The following is a 20,307-nucleotide window of genomic DNA, read 5'->3' on the forward strand; positions in this document are numbered from 1 at the left end:
ATAGTGGGATGTTAAATCAACTTTAGAATTGGATTATGAGGGAGTCAATATTCCTATGGGTCCTAATGGTCCCAACTCTGAGCTCATATAACTTGTTGGCATGGATTATGAGGGTCGAATGGCCTTTAGGTTCACTTTTGTGCATAATGCTGTTTTGGTAATTACGCAAGGTTGCATAAGGGTAAGTGAACAAAATCTCTGAATTGGGCTAATTGATTAATTAGTAGGCCCCCTTAGGTTAATTAATCAATTAGGATCCATTTTGGGTTAGAATAAGTAACCCAAGCCCATGTGGGATCAAGTAACTTAAGCCCACTTAGGAACCCTATAAATACCCTTGGGGGTTAGGGTTTCCATAGCTTTTGTTTTCCATCATCCAGAGAGATTGAGAGCCATAACATCCACCCTCTTTTGCTCTCCACGAAAAGTGTGTCAAAATCAAGGTTTGAGTCATCGGGTGGAAGACTTCAAGTTTACAAGACTTTTACGATTTTGATCTTCATCTTCACCATGCGGATTTGATTCCGGAACATCCGAATCTGAGGTATGGTTTTCGTTAACACTTTCTAAATCCTTTTAAAGTATAAAAATATTATTTTTGTGTTGTGCATAGGATTTAGAAAAAGCCTAGGATAGTTATGCATGTTCCTAACCTAATCCAAACTTGGGAAACGGAGAGATCCGAGTTTTTCCCTTCAATAACCCACTATCCACCTAATGACTTGGTTCACTCGGAATCCACTCTTTCATCTTGTACCAATGTTGGCCACTTGCATGACTCCTCACAGGTAATTCAGTCCCCCAATTCTCCTCTATTACATCTCCCTCACCAAAACAACTCCTCATCCCCACACCATGGTCACAACATGATTACCAGAGCCAAAAACAATATTTTTAAACCCAAACAAATTCTCAATTTGAGTGCCACCCCCCCATTATACAATGAATCCTTTGTACCCACAATTGTCTCCCAAGCAGTAAAAATTCCTCACCGGTGACAAGTAATGAGAGAGGAATTTGATGCCCTAGTTTGTAACTCTACCTGGACCCTCGTTCCCCCAATCCCACACAAAACATTGTTGGCTGCAAGTGGATTTTTTGTATTAAGCAGAACCCTGATTGCTCAGTGATGAGATATAAAGATCGTCTTGTTGCTAAAGGATTTTATCAAAGACCTAGAGTTGATTTCTCAGACACTTTTAGTCTAGTGGTTAAGCCAACAACAATTCAAATCCTTCTTCACTTAGCTATCACTTATGGTTGGACTTTACGCCAATTGGATGTTAACAATGCATTTTTGTAAGGGACATTAACTAAAGATGTTTTTATATAGCAACCACAAGGATTTCTTGATCCCAAATTCCCACAACATGTCTACAAATTACAGAAAGTTATCTATGGTCTTCGTTAGGCACCACGTGCATGGTACACAAAACTCCAAAATTTCTTACTATCGATTAGTTTCATCATGTCCAAGTCTAATAGCTCACTTTTCATTCATAGTAAAAAAAAGTTCATTGTGTTCCCTCTTGTTTATGTGGATGACATCATCATCACTGGCACATCCTCTCAACAGGTCCAACAGTTTATTACCACTTTGGCTCATCGCTTTTCCCACAACAATCTTAGTCCTTTGGCATACTTTCTTAGAGTTAAAGCCATACATACTTCCTTCGACCTCTTCCTTTCTCAGTACAAGTACATCTGTGACCTATTAGAGAAACACAATATTCTTGGTGGTAATGAATTTCCATCCTAATCATCTCCACCATGTCCCTTAAGTTGTATGATGGGGCCCTTCCAACTGATCTCACTAAATACCATCAAGTCATTGGTTCTATGCAGTACCTCTCCCTCACTCAACCTGGCATCTCTTTTGTAGTGAGCAAGCTGTCTCAGTTCATGCACTGCCCATCCACTACTCATTGGTCTACAGTTAAGAAGGTTCTTCGGTTTCTCAAAGGTTCTATTCTTCTTAGCCTATTTCTTCAAAAGAACTCGCCACTCACTCTCTATGCCTTTGCAGATGCTGATTGGGTGGGAAACTCTAATGATCACACTTCCACATTAGCCTATGTTATGTTTCTTGGGTGTAACCCAATCAGTTGAAAATCTAAGAAACAAAAAATAGTGGCTTGATCCTCCATTGAAGCGGAATATTGAGCTATTGCTACCACCGCAACTGAAATCAATTGGGTACAGAACCTACTTTACGAACTCCATGCCCAATCTCCTTCCATTCCAACAATTTGCTGTGATAATGTGGGAGCCACATATGTGTGTGCCAATCCTATTTTTCATTCTCGCATGAAACACATTGCCATTGATTTCCACTTTGTTCATGATTAAGTGTCTAAGAACTCTCATATTCATACTTCTAACCAACTCGCTAACTCTTTCACAAAGCCCCTACCTCACCTTTAGTTTTTAAATCATTGTTCCAAGATTGGCGTCCATGATGGAAGCTCAATCTTGTGGGAGCATGAAAGGAAAAACCTTTGACCTTTATCTATATATTTTTGGTAGCAAACACAACCCATATTGTTTGTCAATCTCTTACCAATCTTGGTTGTAATTTACAACTCACACATATTTCTTGTAACCAATATATAATACAATGAATCACAAAGGAATAATATAATCTCATTTTTCTATCCTTTTTGTAAACCTAACAATGCCAACTCCAACTTTCTCTTCCCAAAAATGCATGTAAGTTGTCCAAAGATCCTAGTCCAGTAGGCTGTTTAATCCTCCAAATTTTTATTTTTATTTTTTATTTTGTTATTTTTATTTTCTTTTATTTTTTACAACAACGTGCCAGTGTGAATGGAGATGGTTGCCTCCTTTACTCTTATGAATGCATGGCTAATGTCTTAAAAAATCCTCTTTTATAAGGGCACCACAAAGTGTCATTGGAAAGCCATAGCCTTTCCCCGAAAAATTTGTGGTATAGTTCCCTTTCTTTTTTGGTGCATGTGGAGGCCTTCTTTCTTAATAAAATGTCGCCATGGTCATCCTCCTCCAATGCATCAACATAGATTTTCAAGTCCTAGAACCTTAAGTGTACACTAGTCTTTTTGCTCTTTTATATTTTGGCTTTATATGGATATTCGTAATAGGGTCAGCCTTAATGTTCAACAAGGTTAACCCCTCCTGCCAACAATGACATCACAAACTTGCTCAAAGAAGCCAGAAATAGAGGAACACAGAGAAAGAACTAAAGAAAAGAAGTTTGCACCTACTTCTTTTCTTTAGTTCTTTCTCTGTGTTCCTCTATTTCTGGCTTCTTTGAGGTGCAAAGCATGAACACTCACCAAACATGCAGAACCCATTTCATTAATTTACTTATAGGTTTCATAATTAGTGGATTAATTCAGGAAATAATATTAAGAAGAAAGCGTAGAATATATTAAAACCCCGAATGTGAAACAACAACCAAAACGCAATCAGAAAACCCTTGAACAAACTAAAGATAAAGGATGAAACAACAATAATCAATCCATAACAACTCAACGAATGATGCAAAGGAAACAAAGGAAAAAGATAAAAGAATCATAATGAACAAAGTAAATGAAGAGCCCAAACAGTCTTATCAGATACCTCCCCTCTAAAACAGGAGTTGTTTGGCTTCAAGCTGGTCTTCCCCTCTCTGATCCTCTACTCCACTCTCTGGTTCTCTAGTTCTCTCTTCTCTCTAATTTCCTTTTCTTTTTGTTCCTCTTTTTTTTTCTCTCTCTAGTTTTTCCTCTTTCTTCCTAAAAACCCCCATTGCCCTTAGGCTTCCATGTCTTATCTTATATCCCTCCTATATCTGCTCTACTCCTCACCAACAAAACCTTTTGAATCTCATTTTGTAATCTACTAACCTCTCCTTCTTGATGGTCCCTCTCCACTTTCCCATGTAAACTTTTTAATTCTCCAAAAAATCCAACCTATTCTCTTTTTCCATGGTCTCCTTTTCACTTTCACACCAAAAATTCTTTTTGTTTTTTTAATAAACGAGTAAATAAAATAAAAATCAATAAATAAGTATTTTCGAAAAAAGAAATGAAAATAAAATAAAAATGAAATTAAAAATAAAATATAATAGAAAGAAGAAGGAGAAGAAAAAGAAGAAGAAGAAGAATGAGAAGAAGAAAAAGAAGAATAACAATAATAATAATAATATCAATAAAATAATAATAATCATAATTATAATAATTATAATGGAAACAATAGTAACAAAGACAATTCTAATGATGATAATAATAAAAATAAAAATAACAAAAATATACAATGACTATATATATATATAACATATAAGAAAATGAATAAATAAATAAATAAGTATAAGTACGTGACACATATTCATAAAGAAAACATGCAAGTTGCGTAAGCCATGCGAACCATGTAAGCCATGTAAGTCATGCAAGCTACGTATGCCATGTAAGTCATGCAAAGCATACAAGCTACGTAAGCCATGCAAATGACTTAGGGGTGTTGGGGTAAGCCTAAGTGGACTAGGTGCACCTAGACGGGTCAGATGTGCCTAATGAGCATAAATATGTCTAAGCAAACTGTCATAAAAGTGTATCGAGTATCTAGAATAGCTCAAAGAGGTAAGCCATATGAGTAGCAATGACCCACCAAGAACTAATGAAAAAACACTAAATTAGGACATGTGCTAAGAAGACAAAATGGAGGGTCTACAAAAAGATTTTATTTTTAGAGATCTCAAAGATTTGAGAAGATTTTAAATAAAGTTAAAATCTCTAAGAATTAATTTTAAAAAGGTAAGAAAGTTGTTAATCATTTTTCTAAATTACATTTTCTTTAAAAGAAAATTTTCCAAATCATGCTCATTCCAATTTAAATAAGTTTTCCAATTTTGAAAAAAAAAACATGAAAATTGATTTCCAATTACAAATACCAAAATATCTTGAGGCCACAAACGCAATTAATCAAGAGCATACAATAAATTTAGGGATCTTGTTGCAAATTTGGTAATTAAAATTTGAATAAAATTCAAATTACCAAAAATATCCCTACAACAAAAAATAGGGTTAGTAAAAATAGAAAGCCCAAAAGGCCCAATTGTGACAAAAAATTGAGCCCAAGAAGAGGCCCAAAATTTATCCTAAACAACCAAAAGGAATGAGACTCGTATGTAATTTCGTAACAACATGCTCTTTGCGTAGCATTGCTTCGATTGGTCATATCTTCCTCGTTTCAACTTTGAATTGTGATCCATTTGAAGCATTACATTTCTGAATTCCTATGCTTCAAAGCCATAGGTGACTTGCCCTAGGAAACTTATTGGAAGTAATCGCGATTTTGGCTCAAAATTGATGTTACTGTGCTGCCATGCACTTTGAGCATCCTTGCTTCAATAAGTCATATCTCTCTCATTTCAACTCCGAATTACAATCCAATTGAACCATTGGATTCGTGACTTCCTAAGCTTCAAATCCATATGTGGCTTGCCCCAAGAAACTACTGGGAGATAGTCCCAATGTTGAGTTCAATTCAACATCACTATGTTGCCATGGATCTCAAACCAAGAATTTCTAAGAATGCCTTTTTTTTTTTTTTAACCACCATAGAATCTCAAAAAGAACTTTAAAGATTCCTTCTTTTCTCTTGGGTAACCATAGATTGACATGAAAAGACTAAAATTTTTACAAATAAAAATTCTTGTGCTACTTTAATGGAACTTACAACTGATCTATTGAAAAACAAAGATTTTTACAACCAAATAAAAATCCTATACCTCTTATGAGGTGTACAACCCAATCTAGAGTAAAAAAGGCATAGATAATGTTCATATGAACAATTAACAATCAATCACAATTATAATCACTGTATTGACATTCATTCAGTTGAACAAATAAAAACATCTCATTCATTCATTCCTTTGGGCCATGGGATGAATAAAACAACCTTGTAAAATAGAGTTAGCACACCCTAAAAAAAATCTTACATGCTAGAACCTACCCTAGGGCTCTGATACCAGTTGTTGGGAACCCTAGATTACTTCGTTCCCATGCCTTGGATCGTGTAGGGTGCATGCAAATCTATCTTAGGCTTTCTAAATCTATTGTAGTGGATAAACAAGTATTCAAAAATAATATTGATACCATATATAAAAAACATAGATTTAGAGAATAAAGCCACATATCTTTGATCTGGATGTTCCCGGATCAATTCCAATCGATGTAGATAACTCCAAAGTCATAATGGATCTTGTAAGCACCATGATCTTTCGTCTAATGAATCTTCCTTATGTTTAGGCACTGGGATGGTGGAGATCTCAAGGGTGGAGGCTAAGGTTCTCCCTCTAAACTAAAGGGGAGACTGGCAAGACATAGAAACCCTAACCCTTAAAGGGGTATTTATAGGTTTCCTATTAGGATTAAGTAACTTAAGCCCACCATGAGCTTGGGTCACTTAATCTAGCCCAAAAAGGTTGCAAATTGATTAATTAACCATATAAGGCCTAATTAATCAATTAGCCTAGTCCAGAGATACCACTCACTTATCCTTATGCAACCTTGTGTAATTACCAAAATGCCTTTATGAACAAAAGTAAACTAAAAACCCATCCAACCCTCATAAACTGTGTCATCAAGGAATATGAACTTAGAACGAGGACCACTAGGACCTATAAGAGTACTAGCTCCCTCAGAATTAAGTTTTGAAATTGACTCAACATCCCACTACAGATTGTCAACTGTAATTCAATACCATATCTATATTATAATGAGACAACAAGTGGTTAGGTCTGTGACCTACTATCCCTTGCATGTAGACTCCCCATGAACTGGTATTCATAATTTAATAAGGTAGTGCTATCGCCTATCAAAATTAATTCTCAAATCCTTAAGTTACAGATCCAACTTATTATGTGATCAATTGGCATACTCTAACTCCAAGGAACATATGTCAAATTCCACTAAAGGAATTACTATGGCCATAGATTTCATGATCACATGTCCTTTGGATCACCCAATGGGACACATTGTCTCAATCCCTTGAGATATCATAATGCCTCTATTGAGAATACATATTGCCATCAACCTCCATTAGTAGTGTCCTAATCCATATGGATATATTGAAGGGAAAAATCCAAATCTCTTTATTTCCCAAGTCCAAATCAGGGTTAGGAACATGCATAACTATCCTAAGTTTTTTCTAAATACTATGCATAGTAGAAAAATAACACTTTTATACTTTAAAGGGATTTAGAAAGTGCTAGCGAAAACCATACCACATATTTGGATGTTCCTGAATCAAATCCACATGATGAAGATGAAGATCGAAATCGCAAAACTCTCATAAACCCAAACTCATTCGCCTGATGACTCAAACCTTTATCTTGGCACACTTCCAGTGAAGAGGAAAAAATGGTGGAGGCTATGGCTCTCAATCTCTCTAGATGGTAAAAGACAAAAGCTATGGAAACTCTAACCCCTAGGGTATTTATAGGGTTCCTAAGTGGGCTTAAGTAACTTGAGCCCACATGGGCTTGGATCACTTAATCTAGCCAAAAATGGGTTCTAATTGATTAATTAACCCAATAAGGCCTACTAATTAATCAATTAGCCCAATCCAGATACCTTATTCACTTACCCCTATGCAACCTTACGTAATTACCAAAATGCCCTTATACACAAAAGTGAACCTAGAGTCAATCTGACCCTCATAGCCCATGCCAACAAGGTATATGAGTTCAGACCGGGGACCAATAGGACCTATAGGAATACTGGCTTCCTCATAGTCTAATTCTAAAGTTGATTCAACATCCCACTATAGAGAATCAATTGAACTCCAGTATCTTATGTAAACAACAATGAGACACCAAGTGTTTAGATCCCTAACTTGCTATCCATTGTGTTCAGTTTTCCCATAAACTAGTGTCTGTAGTTTAACAAGGTAAAAGCCATCAGTTTTTCAAGACTACATGTACCATCCTTGAGTTTTAGATCCTCCAATTGTATGTTGACATATCTTAGCTCTCAAGGAGCTTATGTCAAGTTTCACTTAAGGAACTACTATGACCATAGTTTCCATGAACACATCTCCTTATGGTCACCCAATGGGACACACTGTGTCAATCTTAAGAGATATCATGATGCCTATATTAAGAATACCTATTGCTACCGAATTCCATCAACAATGACCCAATCCATAAGGAATATATGATCAGCTTACGATTTCACTTGTAAGTCAAAACCACCATTAACTTGAACACAAGATCAATATTCCCTCAAGGTTAAGAGCCAATACAATGAAGTAGCTTGGTAGAGTCATGACTACTTGATAGCATTAAGTCATAACTCACTATAGGTCATGTTCAATGTGCAACCATACACAATAGTGCACTCACCATGGGAAACTCATCCCAATAGCCAAGACCAACCATCCCTCTAATTAGGAGGTGTTGCACTACAACCTCTAATAGGTTGCCTAGGCCCATGAACCAACTGTGAACAAGTCATCTATTTGCAAGGAACCCATGACTTAAATCTTTTGTGCAACTCCTAATGCACCTAAGTCACGTACAATACAAAAGATGTAGGCAATAATGCTCATAAAGTATAATACATGGAATAATGATAGATAAAAGTGAAACTAGAACATCATTAACTAAATAATGAATTCCAAATTTATTACATCATATCATGCTTTTAAGGGCTATATCCTAATAATCTCCCACTAACCCTCAAAGCATCATGCCTATAAAGCATGCCATATACTTATCTATAACCTATGTTATTCCTGTGACCAACAAAGAATCTCCCTGTCAATGTCTTGATGAAGGGATCCACCAAGTTCTCCACAGAAGGTATCTTGTCAACCATCATGTCACCCTCTAAACCATCTCAATACTTTGGAGCATAAGCACATAATTCCTTGTTCTCCTAAGATACTTGATAGTTGTCCAATGTTCTAGACCTAGATTAGACTGATATCTACTCACCATACCCACTTCAAAGCAAATATCTAGCTTAGTACATAGTATTGCATACATAAGACTACCCACTATAAAGGCATAGGGTGTTGATTGCATATGCTCTTTCTTTTCAAGTGTTTTAGGACATTGATCCCGAGAAAGGGGAATTCCATGCCTAAAAGGTAACAAACCTTTCTTGGAATCCTGCATCACATACTTGACCAAAAGCTTATCTGTGAAGGTAGCTTGAGATAGCGCTAGTTTCCTATTCTTGTGGTCCCTAAAGACCTTAATCCAATAATATATTGAATGTTTCCCAGATCTTTCATTTGGAACTGAGTAGAAAACCAGATCTTGACTGCTGGCAATAACCTACATCATTACCAATGAGTAAATTGTCATCTACCTATAAGATCTTAGAACACCACCATGCTTCCCTGCAATTTCTTATACTCACAAGGCCCTTTACTATGAAAATATCTAGTTACATCATATAGATACCAATATCAAGATAATTGTTTAAGAACAATATATTAACATCCTATTACAATATCTCATAAATAAGATACACCGCAATAAGTAGGAATACTGTGATGGATCTGATATGGTTATTGATGAAAAGGTTTCCTATATTCAAAACATTGTTTCGAACTATAACCTTTAACTACAACCTAGCCACATAAATCTCAACTTTTTCCATCTACTCCTTTGTTCTTCTTGTAGACCAACTCACACATATGGGTTTTATCCCTTCAGGTGCTTCTACAGGAACCCAGTCTACATTGGAATCACAAGGATTCTAACTTTGCCTCCATAGCTTTGTGCTAAAGATGTGCATTCACATCACTCATTACTTTATCATAATCTATGGGATCGATCTCATGTTCCTTTAGAATGGCCTCAAAAGACTTTCCCAAATACATGAATCAGTCCGGTTGTTTAACAATCCTCCCACTACGACAAGGTATCAGTGTACTAGAAATGGGAATGGTTGGTACTAGATCCATAGTATCTTGTGTATAGTGGGACTATCTTTTAGTATTCTCCAATCTATATCATTGTTTGCCTTATTACATATCATATAGTCTTCATCAGAAATCTGGTATTTGTAACAACAAACATCTTCTAATAATCTTGACTATAAAGTAAAAATCCCTAAATCCTTTTGGATATCTTATAAAGTGATACACCTCTTTAGAAAAAAAAATGTATTATACATCCTTTAAGATATATCCCTAAAGAATATGGGAAGTAATGAGAAACCAATCACCAAACTCACTATGTCTATCAATTACTCCATTTTGTAATGGAGTCCTTGGTGCACACAACTAAGATATCATCTCATGCTCCATATGGAAAGGATCAAACCTATTAGACACATTACCTCCTCTAATCGAAGTTTCTTGATATGTTTACCCAATAAGTTATTTGATTCTGCCTTAAATTCAATGAATTTATCAAAAGCATCAGATTTCCTATCTATCTATCTATATATATATATATATATATATATATATATATATATATATATCCAAAACTAGAGTATTTATCAATAAAATGATCAAATACCCATACTTTCCATATATAAACACAAAAAGGTTCATATACATAAGTATGCACTAACTCCAAACATTCCTTGGTTTCAAGTCCTTTAAAAATAAAGGGGCCTTTTGGTCATTTTACCATTTATATAGGATTCATAAACTGAAAAATCTTTTGGATTAAGAAGGTCCAAACTTAATTAGTCTTTGGATCCTATATAGATTAATATGACCTAGGCTTTAGAAGCCAAATGTTTGATTAGTACTAGATTCTTTCTTTTAGTGAGATCTAACTATTCTCATTACTTGGAAAAGTGATAATGGAGTCTGACATAAAAAAGGTAATTCCTCCCACTAACTTGCACAACTAATCTTGCAACTGATGCTAAGGTAAGTTCAATCCCATCATGTGACCTTCTCACTTGTTGAAAACCCTATAAAGAACTATAAATAGTGGTATTGTAATCTATCCACCATAATTGGTGAAATCCGCCTCTATGTATTCAAAAACAAGAACATGTTGTGTACTTGTCTATCCTTAGGTACTCCAAGCATTCCTTTTTAAGTGTCCTAAAAGGTCACAAAGAAATCATTGCCCATGAGTTTGTTCTCTCATTCATTTTCTTGAAATTTCCTTATTTGGTGTTGTTATTCTTCTTCTTGGCAGAAAAGTCTAAAGAACCTTGACTTCCACATGTACACCCTTGTATTCTTTGAGAATCTTCTTTCCCATCCCAATGGAATTTGGTAAGATCTTTAAGATAACTTGAATCCTAGTGTTCATAATAGTCTTAAGAGCAACTTGTTTAGTTGACTTACCCTTATCACCAAATAATCCTTACAACTTTAAAGAGAATATCATATACTATGGCAATAGACATGTGTTGCTTTTGCAACACATTATGTAAAGATCCAAGTATGTGAGACTTAGTCTTTTGATCCGTCTTATGCCACCTTTGATATGTTTCTCTTACTTTATGATAGGATTTTTCAAAGGAAATAACAAACTCTACCAAAATTAGCTTCCATGCAATTAATATTATATCCAGATTATTTTCAATATATAATTAGGTCCAATTTAAACAAAAAATAATAGGTGATAGGTTAAAGACATGATATCTGTAACAAATATAATAATTCCATGCATTAATATAAAAAAAAAAACTAAGCATTCAAGGAAAGTTGGTAATTAATTTAGCAAATATATAGTGCTCTCAAACTACATAAATCCATGCAAGGTATTCTAGTATCATAAGAATCAAGCCTACTTTAGGCAAGTCATGACTCTTATTACTAGGTAGAGACCCTCTCTAATTAATCAACCTGCCTTAAACCTCTTGAAGTTATCCTAAGGCATTGATCAACATACCTTTATGTTTAGCCCTTAGCCCATGAAAGTGGGACCACATTAGGTGATTCTACTACTTCATGTCTAAGTTAAGTGTGTCCAAGATCCTTGACATCAATGTTACTAAGTGAAGAGTTCCATATTTAGGATTGGCCACTCCCACTACAAACATATATAGTTTAGTCCATAAAGTATAGTCCATATCGCTTGATTCCTCGGGCCTCCCCATCTTTAGGATGGTGATGGGCCCAAAATCAAGATGAGCTCGATCTTGGAGGCTATGGGTTTGCCTATGGTCCGCTCCCACTTAATATTTTGTAAGGGAGACTTTAAGATAATTTTGGTAACTATCTTAAAATAAATTATCTATCATGAGAATTTTCAAAACTTTTATTTATTACTTGAATTGAGACTCCTGTGCCAAACTGGGATATCTTTCATATTCTTTATCCTTGAACTTTCCTTTTCAAACTAAACGGTTTCCTCATTCTCTCAGGGGGGGAGAGCCTGGAGGACCAATTTAGGTATCATTCTCCTTCTCTTTGGGGGAGAGCCTAGACAACAACCAATTTCTTAAATAAATACTAATGGAAATAAAACTCAAAAATTTATTCTTTTAAGAAAATAAAAAATTACCACTTTAATTTATTTTATTTGAAACAATATATTGGTAAGCTATATTAACCATGAATTATCTATCATATATTTTTTCAAAAATAATTTATTTCTTTAAATTAGAATCTTGTGCTAAATAGGAAAAATTTTATTTCATAAAGACTTGGAAAAATAAAACTTCTTCCATAAAATAAAAAGATTCTTAAAGATTTAAAATCTAAAAAGATTAATTTTGAAAAAAAAAATCTCTAAGAGTTTAATTTTAAAAAGGAAGTAGGTTCCTTATTTCTTTCCAACTTGTCTTTACCTAAAATAAAAATTTTCTAATTCATAGCACATTTCAATTTAATAAATTATCTAAAATAAAAAAAATATGAAAATTCATTAACTTAAGAATACCAAAATATATTCTATACCAAAATTTAAAAACATAAAAGACATAAAAGGAAATTAAATAAATAATTTTCATGGCCTTAGGGATCCTATTGCAAATTTGGTAACTAAAATTTGGATAAAATCCAAATTACCAAAATATCCCTACAACCAAAGATAAGGTTAGTGAAAAAAGAAAAAAAAAACCAACATGCCCAATTGCCACAAAAAGAGGCCCAAAAATTGAGCCTAAACAATCAAAAAACAATTTGGCCCGAACTCAATCACGTAATTGCATGCCCTTTATGCAACCTTACTTCAATCAACCATATCTCCCTCGTTTCAACTCTGAATCCGTTTGAAGCATTGGATTTTTGACTTCCTAAGCTTCAAAACCATATGTGGTTTGCCCCAAAAATCTTACAGAAGGTAGCCCTGATTTTGAGTTGAAGTGAGCGTTACAATGTTGCCATGCTTTCTATGCAACCTTGATTCAATCGACTATAACTCGCTTGTTTCAACTCTGAATTGCGATCCGTTTAAAGCCTTGGATTCGTGACTTCCTAATATTAAAAAACATAGGTGTCTTGCTCTAAGAAACTCACGAGAATTCATCCCAATTTTAAGTTAAAAATGACAAAAATGTACTGCCAAGGATCTCAAATCAAGAACTTCCAAGATTTTTTTTATTTTTTATTTATCTTAAATCACCATAGAAACTCATGAAAGAAACTTCAAGAAGCCTTCTTTTCTCTTTTCCAACAAGGAAATGTGTGCAAACACTTTATGATGCTTTGGATTGCTTCCATACTCTCCATAGGTTACAAAGAATGATAAAAAAAGAAAAAAAGAAAAAAAGAGTTTTATAACAATATCCTATACTCCAAAGATTTGAAGTTTAAATGTCATTCTAAGATATATATATATATATATATATATATATAGATTTTTACAAAAGAACAAAAATCATATGCCTCTTATGAGGCTTACAACTCATCTTGGAAAAGTAAAAACCAATCCAAGTAATTATTACATCCCCAATAAAAAGCAATCACAATTATAACCATCATATTATAACAAGATCATAATAAAGAGCGCACATTAATTATCCTTGGGTCCATGGGATAAACAAAAACCCTGCAAAAACAAGTTAGCACACCCTATAATGGTTCTAGCACGATTACTAACGTATGACTTTGATACCAGTTGAAGGGAAAAACCTGTATCTCTCTGTTTCCCAAGTCTGGATCAAGTTAGGAACAAGCATAACTATCCTAAGCTTTTTCTATATCCTAAGCTTTTTATAAATCCTATGCACAATAGAAAAATAGCATTTTTATACTTTAAAAAGATTTAAAAAGTGCTAACTAAGGCCATACCTCATATTCAGATGTTCCCAAATCAAATCCACATGATGAAGATGAAAATCAAAATTGCAGAAGTCTCGTAACCCGAAGTCTTCCGCCCGATGACTTGAACCTTGATTTTGGGACACTTACAGTGGGGAGAAAAAGAAGGTGAAGGCTATGACTCTCAATCTCTTTGGATGGTGGAAGACAAAAGCTATGGAAACCTTAACCCCTAAGGGGTATTTATAGGGTTCCTAAGTGGGCTTAAGTGACTTGAGCCCACATGGGCTTGGGTCACTTAATCTAACTTAAAATGGGCTCTAATTGATTAATTAACCCAATAGGGTCTACTAATTAATCAATTAACCCAATCCAGAGACCTTGTACACTTACTCCTATGCAACCTTGCGTAATTACCAAAATGCCTTTGTGCACAAAAGTGAACCTAGAGCTAATCCGACCCTCATAACCTATGCCAACAAGGTATATGAGCTCAAGGTGGGGACCATTAGGACCTATAGGAATACTAGTTTCCTCATAATCCAATTCTAAATTCGATTCAACATCTCACTATAGAGAATCACCTGAACTCCAGTATCCTATGTAAATAACAACAAGACACCAAGTGCTTGGGTCTGTGACCTACTATCCATTGTGTTCAATTTTCCCATGAACTGGTGTTCATAGTTTAACAAGAGAAAAACTATCAGTCTTTCAAGACTATCTCTACCATCCTTGAGTTATAGATCCTTCTATTGATGTTCAATTGACATATCTTAGCTCTCAAGGAGCCTATGTCAAGTTCCCTTTAAGGAATTACTATGACCATAGTTTCTATGAACACACCTCCTTAGGATCACTCGAGGGGACTTATTGTCTCAATCCCAAGAATATCATGGTGCCTATATTGAGATTACCTATTACTACCGGCTTCTATCAATAGTGACCCAATCCATAGGGAATATATGATTAGCTTACGATCTCACCCGTAGGTCAAAGCCATTGCTAACTTCAGCATAAGCTCAAGATTCTCTTAAGGTTGAGAGACAATACAATGAAGCGGCTTGGTGGAGTCATGAATACTTGATAGCATTAAGTCATAACACACCATAAGTCCTATCCAATGTGAAACTATACACACTAGTATACTCACCATGGGAAACCTATCCCAATAGCTAAGACCAACCATCCCTCCAATTGGGAAGTGGTACACTATAACCCCAAATAGGTTGCCTAGGCCCATGAACCAACTATTAACAAGTTATCTATTTGCAAGGAACCCATGACTTAGATCTTTTGTGTAACTCCTATTGCACCTAAGTCATGTACAATGCAAAAAATGCAAGCAATAATGCTCATGAAGTATAATACATGAAATAAGGATAGATAAAATTGAAATTGGAACATCATTAAATAAATAATGAATTCCAAATTTATTACATCATGTCATGCTTTTAAGGGTTATATCCTAACATATATGATCACTTTAGGGTCTCACCCTTAGGTCAAAGCCTCCTGTTGATCTTGGCACAAACTCAATATCCTCTCAAGGTTGATAGTGCATGCAATATAGTAGCTTGGTGAATCATTACAATCGATAGCCTTGTGCCATGATTCACCATAGGTCCTATTCAGTGTGCATCACATACACTAGTGCACTCACCATGGGAAACCCATCCCCACGGCCAAGATAAGTCATCCTTCCAATTAGGAGGTGGTGTATTACAGTTTCTACTAGATTGCCCAAATCCATGAACCAATTGTGGACAACTTATCTACTTACAAGGAACCCATGACTTGTATCTTCTATGCAACTTCTAATGCACCTAAGTCATGTACAATGTAAGAGACATGGGTTGAATGCTCAAATCAATGTTAATACACTAAAATGATAGCAAGGGAATAGTTAAGTCTAATTTTATTACATCATGTCTTGCTTTTAGGGGGCTCAATCCCAACAGATGTTTGATATGGGATAAAATGAGGGTGATTAAAGACAGTTCATATTGAGCAATCATGATTCCAATCAATAGTTGGTCAATGTAAATGAAAATGACAAGTTTGGAACATATTGACATAAAATTCAAGGTTAGAAGTTTGATTAGATAGTGAGATCATAATAGTGGGCTTTGATTCGCATTTCAATGAACTAATAGGGAGATTGAGTGAGAAAGGAATTTTGAGGCATATCTCAAGTATCAGAACTTGGAAAAGTTTAGCATGGGCTTCAATCGTCCTAAAATGGGTAAATATTTCACGTGAGAGAAAATAAGGGTGATTAGAGACTATTGATTTTGTCAGCCAATATCATGTGATCAAAGGTCATATTAATAATTGGCTAAAATGGATGGAAATGGGAAGGACAAAACATATTTGTATGAATTTTGAGGCTTAGGGTTTTGATCAAATGATAGGATCATAACGACAGGCTCCAATTTGCATTTCAACGAATAAATTGGGAGATTGCAGGGGAAAAGCATTTAGAGACATATTTTAGGCCTCGAGGCTTAGAAAAGGTAAGTATAGTTAGGATAAAACCCTTAAAAGTATGACATGATGTAACATTTTTATAAATATATTATTTATTTATTAAATAATCTAGTTTACCATTTAATATATTTGTTTCATCCATTATATCTTATAAGCATTATGACTTGACATCTTTTGCATTGTAGAAGATTTGGATATATTAGAAATTGAACAAAAGATCCAAATTATGGGTTCCTTACAAGTGGATGATTAGTTCACAACTACTTTATGGACTTAGGCAATTTATTTAAGGTTGTAGTACACTATCTCCTAATTAGAGGAATAATTGATTTTGGTCATTGGGATGGTTTTCCCATGGTGAGTGCATAGGTGTGTATGATTATACATTAGACAAGACTTATAATGCGTTATGATGTAAGGTTTTCAAGTATTCATGATTTCAACAAGTTGTCATACTATATAGTCTCTCAACCTGGAGAGAATACTAAGCTCATGTCAAAGTTTTCAATGACTTTAACCTATGAGTGAGACCTTGAGGTGGTCATATATTCCCTATGAATTGGGTCGCTATTGATGTAAATTTGTGTCAATAGGTATTCTTAATAGAGACACCACAATATCTCATGGAGATTGAGACAAGGTGTCTCTTTGCATGATCCTAAGAACATGTGTTTAGGAAATATATGATTGTAGTAGTTCCTTAATTTGAACTTTGTGAGCTAGAGTATGTTAGTTGATCACATTATAGGAGGATATGAGACTCAATAATTGTAAAGGTAATTTTTAAAGATTGATAGCATTCACCTGAGCACTTGTTAGATTATAGACACTAGTTCATAGGGAGCCTACATATAGTGGATAGTAAGTCATAGACCTGAGCACTTGTGGCTCATTGTAATATAATAGGGTATTAGAATGCAATTGACTCTTTGCAATGAGATGTTGAGTTAACTTTTATGAGAGAATTATTATTTGCGTATGGGTCCTAATAGTCCCCCCTTGATCTCATATTCCTTGATGACATGATTTATGAAGGTTGTTTAAGTTTTTAATTCAATTTTGTGCATAAGGGAACTTTGGTAAATACACAAGGTTGCACAAGAGCTTTATGAATGGTTTCTCTTGATTGGGCCAATTGATTAATTAAAGCTTAATTGAGTTAATTAATCAATTAGACCCTAAGAGGGCTAGTTTAAGTGATTTAAGCCCAAATAGACTTTAGTCACTTTAACCCGTTAGAAGCCTATAAATATCCCTCTTTAAGGATGGGGCTTCAATCTTGTTTCTTGATCACTTTAGAGAAAGAGAGAGAATTGTAGCCACCACCCTTGTAAGATCTCTATTATCTTTGTGCTTAGATTCAAGGAAGACTACGAGATCTGCAATGTCTACAACGTCTTTAAGCAATTCTTTACCAGTGGGATCAAATCTGGGAACATCCAAATTTAAGGTACAAAGCTAAACATTAGATCCTAAAACATTTTTTTATATCTTTATTGCTTTCATTATAAGGATCTAAAGGCCTAGGAAGAATAATATGCACCCTAATTGGTCTAGGGACGGGATTGGAGATATCAAGCTAGTCCCAACAACTGATATTAGAGCCCTTGGTTAGGTTTTGAGCATGCTAGAACCCTTTCTAGGATGTGTTAACTTTATTTTGTAGGGTTTGATAATTCATCCTATGGCCCCTGGGATGAATGTATGTTCATATGGATATATTATTAATATCATTATTAATATCATGTGGTTTAATGTGATAAATATAATTGTTATTATTTGCTTTCTTTTATCTCATAGATGGGTTGTAACCCTATAAGAAGTATAAGATTTTTATTGGTTGTAAATAATCCTATTTTTACTTTCATAGATGGGATGTAAACTCTAGTTTAAAGTATATATATATATCAAAATCGGTTTTTTTATCATCTATATAATCCTTGAGATGAATGGAAGAAATCTAGACCATCATAGCACATCAATGGTGGAGTTTCCAATGAAAAAAAGGTAAGTTTTCAAATAGAGAGATAATTGAGGGATATTTCTTATTCTTAGATTTGCTACCACAATAAGAGTGCTCAACCGCCCAAATTAGCACTTAAACACCCATATTAATGCTCGAGCAACCATTGAGTGCTCAAGGGGGCTTTTAGCGCTCAACCAGTGCATACAATGGCTCTAACGATATAATATTAGATTTTAGGGTTTTAGGGGAATTTTAAGGCTTTTTATAATTTCTAACCCTTTTTGTGTTATAGGGGTATTTTTCATAAAATGATTTTATGGAAAATCTATATTTTGGACTTACCAAAATTATCCAGTCGGACCCTTAAGGCCATGGAAAAGAGTTATTTTTCCATATTTATATATATTTCCTTTTTATGCATACTTATGTAATTTTGGAAATTCTAATGTGGTTAAAAATAATTAAAGGTAATTTTGGATTTTCTTATAAAAGGTGAATTTTCATGGGATAGTTTCCAACTAAGATATTTATTTATTTTGGAATATTCTTATTTAAATAAGGAAATTTTAATAAAATTTTTTATTTTTGTTTTTGTTTTTGTTTTCGAAAAAGAATAAGAGGATTCAATTTCCTTTATGAAAGATATCCTTAAAATATCTTATACAAATTTTTTTTTCAAATTAAAGATGTTTAAGGATAAAATATTTTCAACTTTAAGAAAGTCCTTTTAATTTCAAATATTTGTAAAAGACTTTTTCTTGTAAGTGTAAGACTCCAATTTTAAAACAAATTAATTAATTTGGAAATACTCAAGATAGATAATTTATTTTAAGGAAATTGCTAAAATTAAATTGAAGTCTCTTATTTGAAAATATTAAGAATGAGGTGGCCATTTGTAAGCTCATAACCTACAAGATTAAGTCCATCTTGATTTTGAGCTCATCATCCTAAGGATGAGTTGGTCCAAAGAATTAAGGGATATAGATTTTCCTTTACTAACTAAACTCTATATGTTAGTCGGAGCAGCTAACCCTAAAGATGGAACTCCTTAATTGCTAACATTGATGTCAAGGATTTTGGTTGTACACATAGAAATAAAGTGGTAGAATCACCTAAAATGGTCCAACTAGTATAATCTTGGAGCTAAAATCGACGATGAGACCAAGGTCAACATAATCCTAGAGACCTTGACAAACTCCTTTACTCCATTTGATGAACTTGTCAAAGTTGATAAGGGAACTTCATATGGCTAAGGGGATTCTCAAGGATCAAAAAGGTGTTCATACGATAGTAAGAGATTCTTCAAGTTCTTCTAAGAGGAATAAGAAGTATTTCAAGAACACCAAAAACAAGGAAAGCCTAATGTTGGAAGAGGAAAGAGCAAAGGAAAAGGCAAGTGCTTCCTTTGTGGAAAGAAAGTTCACTAGAAAATGGAATATCTTTACTAAATGAAGAAAAAGGAAAGTATGTTTCATTCACTTTTAGTCGAGTCATGGCAAGTAATGGATTCCGCCAATTCTTGGTGGATAGATTTTGAGGCTACTAACCATCTTTGTAATTCTTTAAAGAGGTTTCAACTAAAGAAAATGCTAAATGGAGGGGACATGTACCTGCCTCTACCTTTTGATGTGAGGATAGATTTGTAGGCCATGGGAGATGTTACCCTAGTATTAGATAATACTCGTCATCTAGAA

The sequence above is a fragment of the Vitis riparia genome, chromosome 2, assembly GCF_004353265.1.
Source record: "Vitis riparia cultivar Riparia Gloire de Montpellier isolate 1030 chromosome 2, EGFV_Vit.rip_1.0, whole genome shotgun sequence".
NCBI lineage: Eukaryota > Viridiplantae > Streptophyta > Magnoliopsida > Vitales > Vitaceae > Vitis > Vitis riparia.